At 42.1% G+C, this 23,382-nt stretch overlaps 1 pseudogene; it reads right to left on the bottom strand.

Annotated features, from left to right (window-relative positions):
• Positions 1 to 22,494, bottom strand: part of LOC124547104 — a 30,120-nt pseudogene extending 7,626 nt beyond the window's left edge.
• Positions 22,495 to 23,382: the final 888 nt, after the last annotated feature.

Genomic DNA, 23,382 nt, shown 5'->3' on the forward strand with positions numbered 1-23,382 from the left:
ACACTAGATTAAGACAGGTGACTAAGTCAGCCATTGCTGAACACTGTCTAGAACTAGATCATGCCATGAAGTATGAGGATACCAAGATTCTAGCACAAACACCCAGATTTTGGGACAGTGTTATAAGAGAATCGATAGAAATTAAAATGGCTGACGATCTTATGAACCGTGACACAGGGTACCAGCTAAGCAGAGCCTGGGATCCGGCTCTGGAATTGTTAAAGGAGCAACGGGGCCAGCTGCAACACTACACAAACAGAAGAACCAGAGACATGGAGATGGAAAAAGAGCCCCTGACGGACTGCCAGGCGCACCAGACCGAGGATGGAACACCCAGAAGTGGGACTGGTGGGCGCGGACCGCAGAGGGAACATCCAGAGCCGCAGCGGACGAAAAACGGAGCGGCAACGCTCCAACAGGTCTTGGTGAGCGGGCGCGGACCGCAGGGGGAACGCTTGGTACCCCAGACCGTAGATGAAACCCCCAGGAGCGGGTTTGGTGGGCGCGGACCGCAGAGGGAACACCTAGAACTGCAGCGGACGGAAAACGGAGCAGCAACGCTCCAGCAGGTCGCAGGGAATGGGCGCGGACCACAGAGGAAGCGCCTGCCGCCGTTGATGGAGGGGGAAGGCCATAGGCATAAATACTGGACCAGGTCCACTCGAGGAGCAGTCTCAGGTCGCACCTGATGAAGGGCACGAGCTAAGTGACCGAAATATCGTGCAAGTACGACGCTGATATCCGGCAGAACACCCGACAACCCAAGATGTCATTAGATCGCCGGGAAAGCCTGGAGAGTTACAACTGGAAAATGATTTAAATCCAAATAGAGGTGTTTTGCAGGATATGCTTCCTGCAACCACCCTAGAGGGAAAACAAAGACAGAGGGTGAGATCGTCAGATGAAGTTAATCAACACCTCATGTTCTGTTATTACCAAGCAACAAACCTAGGAACCAACACAACTGGATACAGATCACAAGTATACACAACATTTATTACCAGCTACACAGAATTAAAATTTTTAACAGAACAACGACTAGCTGATCAGATCCGTGTAATAATCAAAAATAACAGGATACCCCAGTCAGAATTAGAAAACATCAAACAACAAGTACAACAAATACTGGAACAAAATAATGTGCAACCAGAAGAAGATGAAAATACACTAATGGACTCAAACATCTCAGAGCAAGCAAACAAAGACCAACATGCATCAATTAAACAATCAGAGGAAAACGAAATCTTAAGACAGCCACCAGAACAAGCACAAATAGAACACGAAGTGACACACATGTTAGATATAGAAGAGAAATTCCAGCTGACACATATAGAATACAAAGACACAAATGCAGACATTAGACCATTCTTGCATAGACCGCCAAATAACCCACAAGTCGAAACAACAATAAAAACTATCAACATAATCATACACAACAAAATAAATGAAAACACAACTATGGAAGAGCTACAACTACTGGTTTATATAGGAGCACTCACTACACTAAATATACACACTAGGCAGAGATCAGAACCAACCAACACATAGAAGTAACCCACAAAAGCAGCATGGCAACACAGGCTACAGATCAGAATAGAAAAACTGGGAAAAGACATCAGACAGCTACCACAATTTATAAGAAATGAAACGCCAGAAAAAAAACGAAAAAGGCTAGGTAAAATCTTTCAACAAGAAGCGATAGAGCAATTAGATGAAAAGAAGCAGAAATTACAAGCATTGGCCAAACGAATTATAAGATACAAAAAAAGTGAAAATAGAAGGAAACAAAACCATACATTCAACACAAACCAAAAGAAATTTTACCAGACAATAGATAACACACACATTAAAATAGACAATCCACCAAGCATAACAGATATGGAACACTTCTGGAGCAACATATGGTCAAACCCGGTACAACATAACAGGCATGCATGGTAGATACAAGCAGAAACACTCACATACAGGATGATACCGCAGATGCCTGAAGTGATAATTGTGCAACATGAAGTCACCCAAGCAATTAATTCTACTCACAATTGGAAAGCCCCTGGAAAAGATAAAATAGCAAATTTCTGGCTGAAGAAATTCACCTCAACACATTCACATCTAACTGAATCATTTAACAGTTACGTTGCAGACCCATACACATTCCCTGATACACTTACACATGGAATAACTTATCTGAAACCTAAAGATCAAGCAGACACAGCAAACCCAGCTGAATATCGCCCCATAACATGCCTACCAACAATATACAAAATATTAACTTCAGTCATTACACAGAAATTAATAACACATACAACACAGAACAAAATTATAAATGAAGAACAAAAAGGCTGCTGCAGAGGAGCATGAGGATGTAAAGAGCAACTGATAATAGATGCAGAGGTGACATATCAAGCTAAAACTAAACAAAGGTCGCTACACTACGCATACATTGATTACCAAAAAGCTTTTGATAGTGTACCCCACTAATGGTCACTATAAATATTGGAAATATACAAAGTAGATCCTAAATTGATACAGTTCCTAAACATAGTAATGAAAAATTGGAAAACCACACTTAATATCAAAACAAATTCAAATAATATCACATCACAGCCAATACAGATTAAGCGTGGAATATACCAAGGAGACTCATTAAGTCCTTTCTGGTACTGCCTTGCTCTGCACCCACTATCCAACATGGTAAATAATACAAATTATGGATACAATATTACTGGAACATACCCGCACAAAATCACACATTTGCTATACATGGATGATCTAAAACTACTGGTAGCATCAAATCAACAACTCAACAAATTACTAAAGATAACAGAAGTATTCAGCAATGATATAAATATGGCTTTTGGAACAGACAAATGTAAGAAAAATAGCATAGTCAAGGGAAAACACACTAAACAAGAAGATTACATATTGGATAACCACAGCGACTGCATAGAAGCGATGGAAAATACAGATGCCTATAAATATCTAGGATACAGACAAAAAATAGGAATAGATAATACAAATATTAAAGAAGAACTAAAAGAAAAATATAGACAAAGACTAACAAAAATACTGAAAACAGAATTGACAGCAAGAAACAAGACAAAAGCTATAAATACTTATGCTGTATCAATATTGACCTACTCATTTGGAGTAGTGAAATGGAGTAACAGAGACCTAGAAGCACTCAATATACTTACACGATCACAATGCCACAAATATAGAATACATCACATACATTCAGCAACAGAAAGATTCACATTAAGCAGAAAGGAAGGGAGAAGGGGATTTATCGACATAAAAAACCTACATTATGGACAGGTAGACAATTTAAGAAAATTCTTTATAGAACGAGCAGAAACTAACAAAATACACAAAGCAATCACTCATATATATACATCGGCTACACCACTGCAATTTCATAACCACTTCTACAACCCTCTAGATCACATTAACATTAACAGATACAAGAAAGTAAATTGGAAAAAGGAAACACTACATGGCAAGCACCTGTATCATCTAACACAGCCACACATCGATCAAGACGCATCCAACACACGGGTAAGAAAAGGCAATATACGCAGTGAGACGGAAGGATTCATGATTGCAATACAGGATCAAACAATAAACACCAGATATTACAGCAAGCATATTATTAAAGATCCCAATACCACAACAGATAAATGCAGACTTTGCAAACAACAAATAGAAACAGCAGATCACATCACAAGCGGATGTACAATACTAGCAAATACAGAATTCCCCAGAAGACATGACAATGTAGCAAGAATAATACATCAACAGCTTGCCTTACAACATAAACTTATAAAACAACACGTTCCCACATACAAGTATGCACCACAAAATGTACTGCAGAATGATGAATACAAATTATACTGGAACAGAACCATTATAACAGATAAAACAACACCACATAACAAACCTGATATCATACTCACCAATAAAAAGAAGAAATTAACACAGCTAATCGAAATATCCATACCCAATACAACAAATATACAAAAGAAAGCAGGAGAAAAAATTGAAAAATACATCCACATGGTTGAGGACGTCAAGGACAGGTGGCATCAGGAAAAAATTGACATTATACCAATTATACTATCAACTACAGGAGTCATACCACACAATATCCACCAGTACGTCAATGCAATACAGCTACATCCAAACTTATATATACAACTACAGAAATCCGTAATTATTGATACATGTTCAATCACCCGAAAGTTCCTAAATGCAATATAACATATACCGTACAGTTAAAAGGAAGTCACGCTTGATCAAGGTCCGCGTCACTTTCCATTTTTGACCAGACATAACGTCTGAGAAAGTAAATAAATAATAATAATAACAATGAGAGTGGCAGACATGAGAAATATTGTGTAGGTGTAGATGTAAAAAATACATGTTTCCCGACATAGCGATATTTGGGGAAAAGAAATGTAAGTAAATTGCAACAGCTAAGAACGCGGGGAAAAGGGAAAATCAGCATGGAAGGAAGGATGTGTACAGGTAACATGTACGTGCAGGGACGTGGTAATCATCATCGTTGCTTAGATGATATAGCATTAACTGTCTTCTGATGCGGGAGGTGTTATTCAGTTCTCTAGTATAAATAAGGAGATTATTCCGAGTGAGGTTCCTGCTACTGAGAAGGACTTCGAGAAAGTGGCTGAAAGATTGGGGGGGGGGGGGGCAAAAAAGATTTTGCTCTGATAGTAACGTGTGTTTCTGCCATATTGTTCAGATAAGAGCTTTAAGGTCGAGGGGAAATACGAGTGTACGTTGATAACAGAGAATATGGAAGCCTCACTTGTGGGTGTGTGCAGAGAGATTGATGAAATATGGTAAAAGAGTAGAACATCACAGATGTAACAAACACAGGCATTCATAATCAGATCCAGGCTGTGTGAACTATCCTGAGAAAGGCTTCGCAAAATAAAATTACTGTAATACATAATTAGAAGTAAAAGTGTTTCTAATACTTCTTTTTGGGTCAGGAAGGGAAGAGCTTTTCACACTTCTGTAGGGCATAGGGAGATGCTGATGCCTTCTTGGAAAGTGGGTTAAGTGTTCAGTCAAATTTATATTTTCATCTAGTGTTAGACCTAGACTCTTTGGTGAGGGAGAATTAATATTTGTCCCATTTAGGGTTAAATATGGTAAGCGTTGCCGATATTTCCGTCTAGTGACTCTAGGATGAGAAACCAATGCCCCTTGTGTTACGTTTGGGTTGAGTTTTAACGCTGCATCCAGTGTCCATTTTGATAGAGCGCACAGCTCAATATTGAGATTCTCGATAGCTGCCTTCGGGTTTATTGGTTCTGCACATAGCTATAGCTGGAGTTTGCGACGTTACCTATCGGTTACTGCTTGAGTAGTTGGTCTTCCAAACCGCATCCCATACCAGCAAACCAGTTGCTTCTTCATCCGCCGTTACTCGTATTTTAGGTACTTGGGCTCTGCACAGCTCTGTTTAAAAATGATGGCTCGATTTAGTCATGGGATTGAGCCGCGCATGTCTGCTTTCATACGCTGCAGCTAATTAACTGCAAGTAATAACCTGCAGTTGCGATTCTGTCGTTAATTAGTCCTTGTACTGGATAGGATTGCTAGTTAATAAAATACACAGAAATATAAAAGTTAAACGAATAATTTAACAACAAGGGTTCCATTCTAAGGTCTGTAATTGATGTAGGCGACAGAGAATTATGTTCAACAATGTTTATTCAAGACTGGACATCTCAAATAAACGGTATGTGGTTCCACGATATTCTGTCAAAATACAAACAGAAAATATCCTTATCAAACGCAGTAAAGCTCCATAGAGGACGTTACGAGAATGGTTGCAAAATCCTTAAACGAAACAGTCATCCAAGACTCGCGGAAACTAAGTTCATTTCGTGATCACAGTATACGAAATACTGATCAGCTCGAAACAGTTCAGAGTTCAACAAGATGATTCACAAATTAATATAAGCGATACAAACTTAGTAACCCATACTCTGTCTGTCCGCAGTTCCGTTATATAAGCGGAGCAATTTCAGATCTCTGTGGACTTAGAGCCCCTTCAAACGTTAGAGGATTGTAGCGGCCGTTCGTCGCCCAGAATCTATCACCTACACCACTGAATCACGCACAATAGGCGGCGTGCCTTCTTCCAGCATTCGATCCAAACTCTAGAATTCCTGTCGCCGCTTGACTCCAGCAGTGTTCAGCCACTGTCCAACTTCCATTGGCTGAAGGCCATTACCACCTAGAGTACATCGTTCTCAATCTCTACAGACATGATTTGACTCACTTGACCGCTTTCCTGCACTAAAGTAATATACAGGGTGTCCCAAAATAATACATAGACTCTTTGAAACAGAATCTCTCATTAATTAAAGGAGACAGAAATACAATTTTTATGGGTAATAATTTAGATGGCGGTGAAAAAGAAAACAATGCTTTCTTTTGTTTCAGGATTGTCAGCAAACATGGCGTTATCGTTTGAACAACGGAAATGGGTGCTAAAGTGTTACTGGAAAACCGAGAGTGTGAGTGCGGTACGCCGACGTTGGAGAGTTCAATTTGGAACACCGCCATCGACAACAGTAACATTTACAAGAATCAAAGATAAGTTTGAAGTCGAAGGAACGGAGCACGATATGAAGAAGGAACATAGCTGACGAAAGAGAGTTTCAACAGACAATGAGAGTGATGATGCAGTAATCCAGGCATACACACGGTCCCCCGAAGAAACCTGTGAGGCAATGCTCTCGTGAGACTGGGGTCTGCAGAGGCAGTGTTCATAGAAATTTGCGGTCTCAGTACTTTAAGTCTTACGTTCCAAGACTTCTCCATGTTCTTAACGAGGATGATCCTGATAGGTGAAGCGAATTTTGTGAATGGTTCATTAACAGATGTGGAGAAGAGCAAAGATGCCAAGATCGAATTCTTTGGTCAGATGAAGCGACGTTTAAACTTGATGGAACAATTAACTGCCATAATTGCGTGTACTGGGCCAGGGAGAATCCATACGTGACCGAACAAAGGCATGTTAATCTACCAGAAGTAATAGGCTGGTGTGGTCTGTCTTCTAGATGGTTAATCGGGCCGTACTACTTTGATAAACCTGTCACGGGTGACTCGGAGATGTTGGAAGTGATAACTCGTGGTCTTAATGTTGTGTTTGGAAATGAAGATTATTACTTTCAACATGATGGGGCGCCATCTCACTTTCACCTGGATGTGAGGGCATTTTTCAGTCGTACATTCCCTGGCAGATGGACATGACGAAGGTGAAGTGTAGAATATCCCGCTCGTTAGACTTCTTTCTGTGGGGTGCTCTCAAGAAAACAGTTTACGCAGTGAGACCACACACAGTGGATGATCTTAGAGAGCAAATTGAGCAAGCCTGTGATGCTACTCCCTTGGAAACAGTTAAGTTGGCATGTCGCTTAGTCCTAAGTCGTTGTCGACGGTGCACTGCAATGGACGGACACCAGTTTGAACATTTACCACCTTAACTCGGGCCATGAGGCACGTAGCACCACTAAAATCTTATTTCTAACCCCTTTCATTAACGAGATGTTCAGTTTCAAAGAGTGTATACATTATTTTGGGACACCCGGTGTTATACAGTATTTAAATAAAAGAAATGCTACAAACACACGGTTATCTTCAGACCATTTACAATAAATGAAGCAGCCGTTGGTTCACAAATAAATAAAGCAGCATTCATGCGAGAGTGATCTCATGTTAAACGACAACGTATTGACGTTTAATATACACTCCTGGAAATTGAAATAAGAACACCGTGAATTCATTGTCCCAGGAAGGGGAAACTTTATTGACACATTCCTGGGGTCAGATACATCACATGATCACACTGACAGAAACACAGGCACATAGACACAGGCAACAGAGCATGCACAATGTCGGCACTAGTACAGTGTATATCCACCTTTCGCAGCAATGCAGGCTGCTATTCTCCCATGGAGACGATCGTAGAGATGCTGGATGTAGTCCTGTGGAACGGCTTGCCATGCCATTTCCACCTGGCGCCTCAGTTGGACCAGCGTTCGTGCTGGACGTGCAGACCGCGTGAGACGACGCTTCATCCAGTCCCAAACATGCTCAATGGGGGACAGATCCGGAGATCTTGCTGGCCAGGGTAGTTGACTTACACCTTCTAGAGCACGTTGGGTGGCACGGGATACATGCGGACGTGCATTGTCCTGTTGGAACAGCAAGTTCCCTTGCCGGTCTAGGAATGGTAGAACGATGGGTTCGATGACGGTTTGGATGTACCGTGCACTATTCAGTGTCCCCTCGACGATCACCAGTGGTGTACAGCCAGTGTAGGAGATCGCTCCCCACACCATGATGCCGGGTGTTGGCCCTGTGTGCCTCGGTCGTATGCAGACCTGATTGTGGCGCTCACCTGCACGGCGCCAAACACGCATTCGACCATCATTGGCACCAAGGCAGAAGCGACTCTCATCGCTGAAGACGACACGTCTCCATTCGTCCCTCCATTCACGCCTGTCGCGACACCACTGGAGGCGGGCTGCACGATGTTGGGGCGTGAGCGGAAGACGGCCTAACGGTGTGCGGGACCGTAGCCCAGCTTCATGGAGACGGTTGCGAATGGTCCTCGCCGATACCCCAGGAGCAACAGTGTCCCTAAATTGCTGGGAAGTGGCGGTGCGGTCCCCTACGGCACTGCGTAGGATCCTACGGTCTTGGCGTGCATCCGTGCGTCGCTGCGGTCCGGTCCCAGGTCGACGGGCACGTGCACCTTCCGCCGACCACTGGCGACAACATCGATGTACTGTGGAGACCTCACGCCCCACGTGTTGAGCAATTCGGCGGTACGTCCACCCGGCCTCCCGCATGCCCACTATACGCCCTCGCTCAAAGTCCGTCAACTGCACATACGGTTCACGTCCACGCTGTCGTGGCATGCTACCAGTGTTAAAGACTGCGATGGAGCTCCGTATGCCACGGCAAACTGGCTGACACTGACGGCGGCGGTGCACAAATGCTGCGCAGCTAGCGCCATTCGACGGCCAACACCGCGGTTCCTGGTGTTTCCGCTGTGCCGTGAGTGTGATCATTGCTTGTACAGCCCTCTCGCAGTGTCCGGAGCAAGTATGGTGGGTCTGACAAACCGGTGTCAATGTGTTCTTTTTTCCATTTCCAGGAGTGTAATTTAAACAGTTATTTAGGCCTGCATGTCAGAAGTGTCTTTCGGCATTCTTTTAGAAACGTGGTGTCCGCCAACACATGCGATTTACCACTTTTAAATTATCTCTTGCAATAAAATAAAGTTACTACCAAACTAGTAAACTATACATTAAATAAAAAGACAAATATAAAAAGGAAATGAGGTATTCAAGCTGCATTCTTTTGCTTTGTATATGTGGGGAATACGATGCTCTGACAAACATTTGCATAATGAAAAGTATGCAAAAAAAAGTCGTAAATCAATAAATAAAGCAGATAGATACGTAGCTCTCAGGGATGATAGCTATAGTGCAACGTGACTGCGAATTATTGTGACTCGGTCATCTTTAAGATCTTCTGACACTCTGCCACTTCCTTGAGCATATCTTGCACAAAGGACATGCGAGTAACAGCAGTCCAGATTCCCAACTTCGGGATTTTTCCAACAACCGTTCCTTTGATAACGCGAGTGGCTCGCCTGGATCAGCCGTGGCGGCCAGCCCGGCCGCGTCGTTCTATCGGCCCTGGGGCCGTACAGTTGCGCAGACAAATTCACCTTATGTTGCACTAATTGTAGGCAACCGACTAGTTCTCCCAATACGCGTAACGCTTGAAGATCATCAGCCTACATGTTGCACAGGCAGTAGGACAGGGCTCATGACGCATCGCAGACATACTGTGGAAAAAAGTATGAGACCTGATATCGAATCCTGGGGGACGCTAGATACTGCCAGCCTCCGTTGGGACTTAAGATGATGGACATGAAGCATTGCTGGAGATTCGTCAAGTATGATTGAAACCATTACACTGCGCTCTGCGAGAAATTTTCTGCAAGTAAAAATGTCCAAGTCAACAGAGTCTTTGCTGAAGTCTGAGAAGCACATGACAGTCGCCTCCTGTGCAATCATGCCAAATATCAGACCGTCTATTACCTTCATTAAGGCAGTTGTTGTGCTGCGACGTTTACGGAAACCTGATTGGTATTGGTCTAGTATGTCTGGGGGCTTGGATAGTGCAGGAAGAATGCAAATACTCGTAGGCCGGTAATCAGAGGTGCTGTGGCTAGTCCTTTTTAGATATTTTCTTAACTGGTCCCTGTTTTCTGGTCTCAGAGAAAACGCTTGTGGTTAAGGAGAGTTTGAAGATACGTGCTACAGTGGGCAGTAGAGGAACTAGGATGCCATCGTGTCTAATAGATGCTGATCTGATACGTATGAAGGCTTTTTTGACGCTTTTCTCAGTAACATGTTTTCGTGGCCACAGTCGTTTAACCCCATGAAGTAATCAATTTATCTTTGTTTCGTTTGCCGTTCACCTGTGGCTGTAGCTGAAGTGAAATACATGTTGGGTTCTTTGCCTATATTAAGACCATGCATATTTTTCCATGGGACAGCTGGTGTATTTCTGTTGCCGGTTAATGTACAGGTAATATTCGGAGTACCACAGGGAAGTGCGATAGGACCGTTGCTGTTTACAATATATATAAACAATTTAGTAGAAAGCGTCGGATGCTCTTTAAGGCTGTTCGCAGATGATGCAGTTCTCTATAACAAAGTAGCAACGCCAGAAGACAGAATTTGCTGAACGACCTGCAGAGAATTGATGATTAGTGCAGGCTCTGGCAGCTGACCCTGAACATAAATAAATTTTGCAGACTGAGCATACATAGGAAAAGAAATCCACTACTGTACAGCTACACTATTAATAACAAGAGACAGCAACTTCTGGCAGATTAAAACTGTGTGCCCGACCGAGACTCGAACTCGGGACCTTTGCCTTTCGCGGGTAAGTTTGGAAGGTAGGAGACGAGATACTGGCAGAAGTAAAGCTGTGAGGACCGGGCGTGAGTCGTGCTTCGGTAGCTCAGTTGGTAGAGCACTTGCCCGCGAAAGGCAAAGGTCCCGAGTTCAAGTCTCGGTCGGGCACACAGTTTTAATCTTCCAAGAAGTTTCATATCAGCGCACACTCCGCTGCAGAGTGAAAATCTCATTCTGGAACAAGAGACAGCGTCTACCGTAAAATATCTAGGCGTAACTATCCAGAGCAACCTTAGGTGGATTGACCATATAAAACAGATTGTGGGAAAAGGAGACACCAGAATCAGACTCATCGGAAGAATCTTAAGGAAATGTAACTCATCTACCAAAGAAGTGGCTTATAAGTTCGCCTGATTCTTGAGTATTGCTCATCTATCGGGGATCCCTATCAGATAGGACTGATAGAGAAGATCCAACGAAGAGCGGCGCATTCCGTCATGAGATCGTTTAGCTGGCGAGAGAACGTTACGGAGATGTTAAACAAACTCCACTGGCAGGCGTTACAAGAGAGGCGTTGTGCATCACGGAGAGGTTTACTACTGAAATTTCGGCACAGCACTTGTCAGTAGGAGTCGGACAACACATGCCGCGTATTGACAACGAGGAGAAAATTCGAGAAACTAGAGCCAATACAGAGGCTTACCGACAATAATTCTTCGCACGCACTGTTCGCAAGTGGAACAGGATTGGAGGGATCAGATAGTGGTACCGAAAGTAGCCTCCACCATACACCAGTTTATGGCTTGCGGAGTATGATGTAGATGTAGATGTACAGACGTGACTGAGTTCTGCATTTCTCACAGCTTGACTGACTCCGCTCCGCTTTTGTTTCAAACAAAGGGCCCCGTTTGTATGCACGTTGTGCAGCATCTCTAATGTTCATGAGTTGATTTAGTTCTTTAGTTAGCCGAGGTACAGGTGTCCTTCTTACTTTTCCGATCTTTGAGGGAGCGTATTTTTCATATAGTTGAGGAAGTTCATTAGCAAATCCATGAAGTTTCTCGTTCATGTCCGAAAAGAACTGAAAGACGTACCGCAAACTGCTTCTTGCGCACCAGTTGCGGTTCAAGATAGATTAATGGGGGTAAGTCTCGTTATGTAGTCAGTTGTGGTTCCCTTCTGGAATGTCGTGATAATTATGTCATGAGCAGATTCCATTTTTTATCTACATTTTTCCTTGTTTTGATCTGTACTACCACGTCTGATAGTTTGTAGGTAGAGTACTAGCTCACCCAGTATACGACTTAATTATAATTTAATTCTAACCTAACAGACGAAACGTGAAAAACAAGATTTTAGTTATATTAATATTTCAATATGAAGGAAGAGACTCAGCCACGAAATTTCCAACTGATCACGGCCATCCATAATCACTCTGTCAGCCATTTTGGGTGATTGACGTAAAGTAATACTGGACTAAAAACACTCGTGATAAAATATTATGGTATAAGGATATTCTTTGCAGTCAACACACGAACACTGTTACTTGAATCGAAGTGTTTTATGCTGAATTACACAGTTTGCTTTCACCCCTTACTATTGTTCAGAAATTGATACATGTCAGAAAGCCAGGAAAACTTGTACTGAAGTTGCAGGGCTGGCTGAGTTGTTGTTGTTGCTGTGGACTTCAGTCCTGAGACTGGTTTGATGCAGCTCTCCATGCTACCCTATCCTGTGCAAGCTTCTTCATCTCCCAGTACTTACTGCAACCCACATCCTTCTGAATCTGATTAGTGTATTCATCTCTTGGTCTCCCTCTACGATTTTTACCCTCCACGCTGCCATCCAATGCTAAATTTGTGATCCCTTGATGCCTCAAACATGTCCAACTAACCGGTCCCTTCTTTTTGTCAAGTTGTGCCACATACTCCTCTTCTCCCCAATTCTGTTCAATGCTTCATCATTAGTTATATGATCTACCCATCTAATCTTCAGCATTCTTCTGTAGCACCACATTTCGAAAGCTTCTATTCTCTTATTGTCCAAACTATTTATCGTCCATGTTTCACTTCCATACATGGCTACACTCCATACAAATACTTTCAGAAACGACTTCCTGACACTTAAATCTATACTCGATGTTAACAAATTTCTCTTCTTCAGAAACGCTTTCCTTGCCATTGCCAGTCTACATTTTATATCCTCTCTACTTCGACCATCATCAGTTACTTTGCTCCCTAAATAGCAAAACTCCTTTACTACTTTAAGTGTCTCATTTCCTAATCTAATTCCCTCAGCATCACCCGCCTTAATTCGACTACATTCCATTATCCTCGTTTTGCTTTTGTTGATGTTCATCTTATATCCTCCTTTCAAGACACTGTCCATTCCGTTCAACTGCTCTTCCAAGTCCTTTGCTGTCTCTGACAGAATTACAATGTCATCGGCGAAGCTCAGAGTTTTTGTTTCTTCTCCATGGATTTTAATACCTACTCCGAATTTGGGCAGGCTGTACTGCGACATAATTGTTAGTAAAGTTCCTTAATTTGTGCCGTTTCCGAGTTAATTACCATTGAAATTATCTAATCAGGCAGTTGTGCGCGCAAATTGAAGCATAGCGCCAGATACAATTAGTGTATGCTGCTCTCATAGCTTAGGCGACAGCGAACGAGACTGCTCAGCCTTTGAATCGCGTTCAGTCCATACTACCGTCCTATGTCCAGTTTTCGTATCGTCTCTGATGGGCTGCTTGAAATTACTCATATAATCGCGTGATTGGATAACTTCGATACTGATTAACTCGGGTACTGAGCCATTGTTCTTGAAACACAACCTACCCTGAAATACTTTTGCAAACTTCTCTTACTGTTTCTGACCAATATACGGCGTGAATCACGTGAAATTTTTCACAGCATGTATCGCGGAAATCGAAAGTGCTACTGACGTGCGGTTTTCAGAAGATGGCTTGGTAGTCAGGGGCTCACGTTGTTAGCCAATAGTCAGGTTGTAATAATATTTAGAAAGGGTACAATGGCTATTGATATCAACAGTCTAAAAGGAGGGTAAATTGGAATGTCAATGGTATTTGTTTCAGGATTCTAGTGCGATTCGTTTACGATATACTTTATTTTGAAAAGTTCCCACACCGACACTTGGTCGTGCCGTTCAACCTGCCTAGTTGCTAGGTACGATGCTGTTATGTTTGTTTACAGTGTACATGCTTGCTGCTTGAGTGCACTGGCTGGCAAGTTAGTGCGTGGCGGTCCACGCAGTAGGTCGTGAGTGTAGGATGGGATCTAGCAATGCTGAAAAATTCGGAATAGAGAGTGTAGGAAGAATGCAGTTCGTTGTACGGTTTATGCAGCGAGATATCCCAATAGACGTTAACCATCATGGAAATTATTTATCAAGCACCTAATTTTTTTGTTAAATTTTTCACCTCAGAGTACAAATTGCATCCTACATCCTCAATAATTTCTGGATGTACTTCAGTCTCTGTCTTCCCCTACAGTTGTTACCCTCTACAGCTCCCTCTAGTACCATGGTACTTATATCGTGACGTCTTAACAGATGTCCCTTCTTCTTGTCAGTGTTCCCTATATTTCCCTTGCCTCGACGGTTCTACGGAAAACTACCTCATTTCTTCCTTTATCAGGCCACCTAATTTTCGACATTCTTCTGTAGCACCACATCTCAAACGTTTGGATTCTCCTCTGTTCTGGTTTCCCACAGTCCATGTCTCACTATCTGACAACTCTGTGCTCCAGAGGAACATTTTCTTCAATTTCTTCCTCAACGGAAGACCTATGTTTAATAGTAGCAGACTTCTCTTGTCCATGAATGCCTTTTTGCCAGTGTTAGTCTGCTTTTTACGTCGTCTTTGCTCCATCATAGGTTACTTTCCTGCGTAACAGATTTCCTTAACTTCGTCTACTTCGTGATCCGCCGGCCGCTGTGGCCGAGCGGTTCTAGGCGCTTCAGTCCTGAACCGCGATACTTCTGCGTCTTTCCACACAGTTTCTCCATATACTTCCCAGAATTTCGAATATTTTGCACCATTTTACTCTGTTAAAGCTTTTTCCAGGTCGACAAATCCTTTGAAGTGTCTTGATTTTTCTTCAGACATGCTTCCATTACCAACTGCAGCGTCCGAACCGGTTTTCTAAATTTCCTATATGCTGAATCCGTCCTTCCGATGATCATTCCTTTTTAGATATCTTCACATTTTCATGCAGCCATTTTGCCTTAGCTTCCCTGCACTTCATGTTTATTTCATTCCTAAGTGTCTTGTGATTCTCTGTTCTTGAATTTCCCTGAACATTTTCGTACTTCCTTCTTTCATCGATCAGCTGAAATATTTCATCTGTTATCCATGGTTTCTTCGTAGTTTTCCTTTCCAACTTCTGTGATTGCCCTCTTTAGAGACGTCCAAACCTCTTCAGCTGTATTGCCTACTGAGCTGCTCATTATCGCATTGTCTACTAGCCTAAGTGAACTTCAAACTTATCTATTCATTTCTTAGTACTTCGGTACTCCATTTCTTTATGTACTGATTCTTCATTACTAGTCTCTTAAACTTCAGCTGTCTCTTCATCAATACTAAATTGACATCTGACTTTGCATCTGCTCGTGGGTACACCTCAATATCCTATATCTGATTTCGGAATCTTTTCCTGACCGTGATGTAATCTAACTGAAATCTTCCCGTACCTCCCGGCGCGTTTCCAAGTATGCCGCCTCCTCTTGTGATTACTGAACATAGTATTCGCTATTACTAATTGATATTTGTTACAGAACTCGGTTAGTCTCTCTCCTCTCTCGTTTCTTCTATCAAGCCTATACTCTCTCGCGACACCTTATTCTACTCCATACACAACTGCATGCTATTTGGTTTTCATCTCTCTTTATGTACTAAATCGCTCGTTTTATATCCTCATTTACTTTCTCTAGGTCTTCATCTTTAGCATGTAAATGTGAACTGTCGATGCGGTATTCGTTTGCTGTCAACTGCAATGAAATAGCCTTATCACTGAAATTGGTAACGAATGTACTCCCGTTATACCATTTTCTGCCGCTGTTGATATTACCTAATACTCGTCTACCCAGAAGTCCTTGTCTTCCTTCCAGCTCACTTCGCTGACTCCCACTATAACTAGATTGAGCGTCAGCGTTCTCCTTTTCTACCAGGTTCAAACCACCGACATTCAGCACCCAAACTCGTAGAACATTATCCTTTCTTTCGTTATTCACTCCTTTCCTCAAGATCATCACCCCCTTGGCAGTTTGCTCCCAGAAAACAGAATGGGGGACTATTCCGAAATCATTTGCCAGTGGAGAGATCGTGTCCTGTGGATACACACAGTATCTTTAATGCAGTGGTTTCCACTGCCTTTCGCATCCTCATGCCGTTGATCATTGCTGATTGTTCCGCTTTTAGTGGCAGTTTCCCTGCCCAGTTACAAGAGACTGTCCTCAATCTCCTCCTCCGTCCTATTTGACAGGGCCGTTGGCTGAATAAGGATGGCTTCTTATGCCAGTAGTCACCGTCTGCCAGTGCTGATTTTTATTCAAAACCTAAGCAGTAGCGATGTTCGAAACCTGCATTGTGGGTGACTTGATAACCAATCAGAAACAATACCCCTAAACCATGGGTGTCTCCTCAAGTAGTTACGTTAAAGTGGTATTGTAAGAGCTAGAAGATGTTACAGAAGGAAACAAGTGACTACAGAACAGGGGGAAATCAATATTCTTGTTGCTGTTGCAGTGGATCCGCATGTTAGCTTCCTTGAAACTGCAGGAGGAAGTGGCATGAGTCATGAAAGTCCTCCACGCATTCTCCATCGACACAGGTTGCATCACTATCACATGTCTCTCCATCAACAGTTGCATGGAAACCATTATGGACATTAAAACAAGGGAGTCCACATGTGTCATGTATCTTGTTTAGTGGTGAAACCACATTTAACAATCACTGCCAGGTTAACCACCAAAACATGCACTACTGAACTGTTGACAATTCTCGTTGCCTTCGCCAGGCGGAATGTCCGCGTGCATGAGCGTGAGTGTGATGCCGGATAGTGAGCCGTCAGCTTATAGGGCCATGTAACGTAGATGGAACACTGAATGGGGACAAGTATGGAAGCTTCCTAAGAGACCATGTTCCACAGCTGGTAGACGACGTTCTTTTACAGACCAGGAGGATCCTGTTGTACCAGTATGACTGCTGTCCAGCCTATTTTTTTTTTTTTTTTTTTTTTTTTTGGGAATCAGGCTACTGACTGATTTGATGCGGCTCGCAACGAATTCCTTTCCTGTGCTAACCTCTTCATCTCAGAGTAGCACTTGCAACCTACGTCCTCAATTATTTGCTTGACGTATTCCAATCTCTGTCTTCCTCTACAGTTTTTGCCCTCTACAGCTCCCTCTAGCACCATGGAAGTCATTACCTCATGTCTTAGCAAATGACCTATCATCCTGTCTCTTCTCCTTATCAGTGTTTTCCACACATTCCTTTCCTCTCCGATTCTGCGTAGAACCTCCTCATTCCTTACCTTATCAGTCCACCTAATTTTCAACATTCGTCTATAGCACCACATCTCAAATGCTTCGATTCTCTTCTGTTCCGGTTTTCCCACAGTCCAAGTTTCACTACCATACAGTGGTGTACTCCAGACAGACGTACATCCTCAGAAATTTCTTCCTCAAATTAAGGCCGGTATTTGATATTAGTAGACTTCTCTTGGCCAGAAATGCCTTTTTTGCCATAGCAAGACTGCTTTTGACGTCCTTCTTGCTCCGTCCGTCATTGGTTATTTTACTGCCTAGGTATCAGAATTCCTTAACTTCATTGACTTCGTGACCATCAATCCTGATGTTAAGTTTCTCGCTGTTCTCATTTCTACTACTTCTCATTACCTTCGTCTTTCTCCGATTTACTCTCAAACCATACTGTGTACTCATTAGACTGTTCATTCCGTTCAGCAGATCATTTAATTCTTCTTCACTTTCACTCAGGATAGCACTTTCATCAGCGAATCGTATCATTGATATCCTTTCACCTTGTATTTTAATTCCACTCCTGATTCTTTCTTTTATTTCCATCATTGCTTCCTCGATGTACAAATTGAAGAGTAGGGGCGAAAGGCTACAGCCTTGTCTTACACCCTTCTTAATACGAGCACTTCGTTCATGATCGTCAACTCTTATTATTCGCTCTTGGTTGTTGTACATATTGTATATGACCCGTCTCTCCCTATAGCCTACCCCTACATTTTTCAGAATCTCGAACAGCTTGCACCATTTTATATTGTCGAACGCTTTTTCCAGGTCGACAAATCCTATGAAAGTGTCTTGATTTTTCTTTAGCCTTGCTTCCATTATTAGCCGTAACGTCAGAATTGCCTCTCTCGTCCCTTTACTTTTCCTAAAGCCAAACTGATCGTCACCTAGCGCATTCTCAATTTTCTTTTCCATTCTTCTGTATATTATTCTTGTAAGCAGCTTCGATGCATGAGCTGTTAAGCTGATTGTGCGATAATCCTCGCACTTGGCAGCTCCTGCCGTCTTCGGAATTGTGTGGATGATGCTTTTCCGAAAGTCGGATGGTATATCGCCAGACTCATATATTCTACACACCAACGTGAATAGTCGTTTTGTTGCCACTTCCCCCAATGATTTTAGAAATTCTGATGGAATGTTATCTATCCCTTCTGCCTTATTTGACCGTAAGTCCTCCAAAGCTCTTAAAAATTCCAATTCTAATACTGGATCCCCTATCTCTTCCAAATCGACTCCTGTTTCTTCTTCTATCACAGCAGACAAATCTTCACCCTCATAGAGGCTTTCAATGTATTCTTTCCACCTATCTGCTCTCTCCTCTGCATTTAACAGTGGAATTCCCGTTGCACTCTTAATGTTACCACCGTTGCTTTTAATGTCACCAAAGGTTGTTTTGACTTTCCTGTATGCTGAGTCTGTCGTTCCGACTATCATATCTTTTTCGATGTCTTCACATTTTTCCTGCAGCCATTTCGTCTTAGCTTCCCTGCACTTCCTGTTTATTTCATTCCTCAACGACTTGTATTTCTGTATTCCTGATTTACCCGGAATATGTTTGTACTTCCTCCTTTCATCAATCAACTGAAGTATTTATTCTGTTACCCATGATTTCTTCGCAGCTACCTTCTTTGTACCTATGTTTTCCTTCCCAACTTCTGTGATGGCCCTTTTTAGAGATGTCCATTCCTCTTCAACTGTACTTCCTACTGCGCTATTCCTTATTGCTGTATCTATAACGTTAGAGAACTTCAAACGTATCTCGTCATTCCTTAGTACTTCCGTATCCCACTTCTTTGCGTATTGATTCTTCCTGACTAATGTCTTGAACTTCAGCCTACTCTTCATCACTACTATATTGTGATCTGAGTCTATATCTGCTCCTGGGTACGCCTTACAATCCAGTATCTGATTTTGGAATCTCTGTCTGACCATGATGTAATGTAATTGAAATCTTCCCGGATCTCCTGGCCTTTTCCAAGTATACCTCCTCCTCTTGTGATTCTCGAAAAGGGTATTCGCTATTACTAGCTGAAACTTGTTACAGAACTCAATAGTCTTTCTCTTCTTTCATTCCTTGTCCCAAGCCCATATTCTCCTGTAACCTTTTCTTCTACTCCTTCCCCTACAACAGCATTCCAGTCGCCAATGACTATTAGATTTTCGTCCCCCTTTACATACTGCATTACCCTTTCAATACCCTCATACACTTTCTTTATCTGTTCATCTTCAGCTTGCGACGTCGGCATGTATACCTGAACTATCGTTGTCGGTGTTGGTCTGCTGTCGATTCTGATTAGAACAACCCGGTCACTGAACTGTTCACAGTAACACACCCTCTGCCCTACCTTCCTATTCATAACGAATCCTACACCCGTTATACCATTTTCTGCTGCTGTTGATATTAGCCGATACTCATCTGACCAGAAATCCTTGTCTTCCTTCCACTTCAATTCACTTACCCCTACTATATCTAGATTGAGCCTTTGCATTTCCCTTTTCAGATTTTCTAGTTTCCATACCACGTTCAAGATTCTGACATTCCACGCCCCGACTCGTAGAACGTTATCGTTTCGTTGATTATTCAATCTTTTTCTCATGGTAACCTCCCCCTTGGCAGTCCCCTCCCGGAGATCCGAATGGGAGACTATTCCGGAATCTTTTGCCAATGGAGAGATCATCATGACACAATTCTTCAAATACAGGTCACATGTCCTGTGGATACACGTTACGTGTCTTTAATGCAGTGGTTTCCATTGCCTTCTGCATCCTCATGTCGTTGATCATTGCTGATTCTTTCGCCTTTAGGGGCAATTTCCCACCCCTAGGACAAAAGAGTGCCCTGAACCTCTATCCGCTCTTCCGCCCTCTTTGACAAGGCCATTGGCAGAATGAGGCTGACTTCTTATGACGGAAGTCTTCGGCCGCCAATGCTGATTATTTATCAAAATTTAAACAGTGGCGGGTATACAGCCCGGGACCGAAGACGTTTTGATTATGAATCAAAGACGCTACCCCTAGACCACGGGGACATCCGCCCATAGTGAAGTACTATACAATGTCTTCACGAATTGTTACCAAATCGTTAGGCTGGACACAGAGGACCTGTGCTTTGTCCGGCCCGTTCCCCGAATCTTTTTTCTGTGAAAGATGCTGTCTACAAGGGCATATCAGCTACACATGACAATATGCGACGAAATATTACTGCAGCCTGGTGATACATCTCCTCTGAAATGATAGGTGCGTGTACAGAAGTCATTCCATAAGAGACTGGAAGAGTGTATAGCCTCTGTCGGTGGACATTTTGAACACAACTTGTGATGGACAGTTGTCCCGTTACTGGTAAGGAACCATGTAACTAGTGTTTGCATTTTCGTTGTTCTTTAATGTGGGCTACCAAAGATATTGCACAGTTGTTGGTATGGGAACTTTTCAAACTAAATTATCTCGTAAACATTCTGATTTATCTTTCTTTTACTTTGTTAATGTCAATAGGCGTTGTTCCATTTAAAAGGGTGATGCCTGAAAAAAAAGGGTATTATTACGATGTGTTCGTTGGTCAACAGTACGAGCCCCTGATAACCAATACATTCTGTGAAAATCGCACATCCATAGCACTGTGCATTTCTGCACTATTTTAGGTGCAAGTTGAACTTGATTCACCCCGAAAATATTGCGGAAGTGCAAATACCAGTGACTAATTTCTACATTACTCTTTCCGCACTGAGGGATAACATGACAAGAGTACACGTCAGGAGTCTTAATACCGATAATTTGCTCTTTGTATCTTGCGACCTGTGTACTAATCGGTAAAGTTAAATTACGTCATTAAGTGATTACTTAAATACGCAGACAAAACCGAAATTCAGAGTGTATTACCAAGTTTATATGATACGATAACATTTAATTTCAACTATTTTTAGTGCATTTATATGACTGTAGATGTATCATTATGGAATTCAACCGTTCACTTCCAAGCTGTAACAAAGAAACCGTTCGTCGCCTTTGGCGCGCAATGTTCGCTGCAAATCAAACTGCATATCAAAATTCTAAAATAACCTCTAAGTATGCAACAAATTACACATAATATCCTTAATAATGCAGTCTTATCTCAATCGTCATACTTTAAAAGAAACTGCATTGGAGCACTTTTGGTGTAGCGCTTCCAATCAGTACACTATACGTTTGCAAATCTATCCTGTCCAACGGGGATTATCCACCGTTATGAGCTCAGGAAAAGATGCAGTTCCGTGTGATTCAGTAGGATTCAGTAGCTGAACCGTTTATGATTTGTAGAAGATCTTCTGTAGCAGTGTTAGGGATTTCCGAATTTCCTGTCTGTTTTTCTCTTACAGTGTTTTGTGTCATCAAATAAATAATTATATCTTTCACAGTCAAAGTTAACAGCTATGTATTTGACAGGATGTATCTAAAATCATATTTTAGATTAATTCGAAGGAGTACTTAAACTCCTGTTGCCCTATTGTTTAAAATGTTCTTGTGTGAAGACTTGGCAGTGAGATATGTGGGACCACTGTTCAAATTAATAGCCAGTCTCATGTGAATACTGTCTTTACGTATTTTTTTAAAATTTAGTTTCAGATTTTATGTGAGTTTGCTTTTGAATTCTTTTACATTGGTTTCTAGCTTTGTTTGAAGTCTGATAGTTGATCAGATTTTAAGATTTTAGTTCAGTGATTTCTTCATCCGTTGCCTCAGTAATAATATATTGGTCTGCTTTTATAGTTACTACCCGCCTTTCATAAAGTTTTTCCCTTTACTGATTTGACAGTTAAGGCTCTTCTGCCGTTATAGTTCCTAAGGCGCTCTTATTTATCATGAAGCCATTAACTTCTAATGCTGTGAATCCTCTGACTAGTTCCTCATTTATGTCGTTGTTTCGGTTTTTTCTTACCTCTGTCATAAAATGTTCTGCCTCTGTTATATTGTCCCTCATGTCTGCGTTTGTTAATTCACTCTTGTTAATGTTGTATTTAAAGCGTTTTCGTAACAAATGTATGTCTGTTTCACTTAGTTGTATGTGAGATCCATGATTCTTGTGTACAACATGTGTCAGAATACCCTGTCTATGTGTGTGTGTGTGTGTGTGTGTGTGTGTGTGTGTGTGTGTGTGTGTGTGCGTGTTTGTGTAAGTGCGTGTGCGCTTGATCTCCAGCTATTTTTGCTCATGAGTAAATTTAATTTCCTCTTTGTGTATTCTGCTATTCTGTTGACGCACTCTTAGCAATCTGTACTGCTTCATATATCATGTGAAACAGGACTATACAAGTATGGTAAAAACAAATAAATTATGCCGCAAAAGAAAGAATTTTTCTTATCTACTGCTTTGCTTCCGCCGTTTTTTTCCCCAACATTTCAGGCTTTAATGCAACAAGGTGGTTACACATGTATCATTCAAAATATTTTCCATCACTGGCCACTACTTTCTCCTATCTTTCGGGCAGTGTACGAATCCCGCGTCGAAAAAATTGTTCATCTTTTGAAGCGATCGACGAATTGATCCAATTTGTGACTTCTTAATGAGATCTGAAGTGTTGGTCAGCCAGGCCATGCGCCATTGATCTAAACAGATGACAGTCAGAGAGAGTAATGCCTGGGGAATACGGCGGGTGGGGTAGGACTTCCCATTTTAACGTTTCTAAGTACGTTTTGACCTCTTTTGCAAAGTGGGGTCGAGCGTTGTCTTGCTGCAAAATCACTTTATCGTGCCTCTCGCCGTATTGCGGCCGTTTGTCTTTTAATGCTCTGCTCAAACGCATTAACTGCGTTCGATAACAAGCACCTGTGATTTTTCACTTGGTTTTAACACCTCATAGTACACGAC

The sequence above is a fragment of the Schistocerca americana genome, chromosome 1 (genome assembly GCF_021461395.2).
Source record: "Schistocerca americana isolate TAMUIC-IGC-003095 chromosome 1, iqSchAmer2.1, whole genome shotgun sequence".
Taxonomy (NCBI): Eukaryota; Metazoa; Arthropoda; class Insecta; order Orthoptera; family Acrididae; genus Schistocerca; species Schistocerca americana.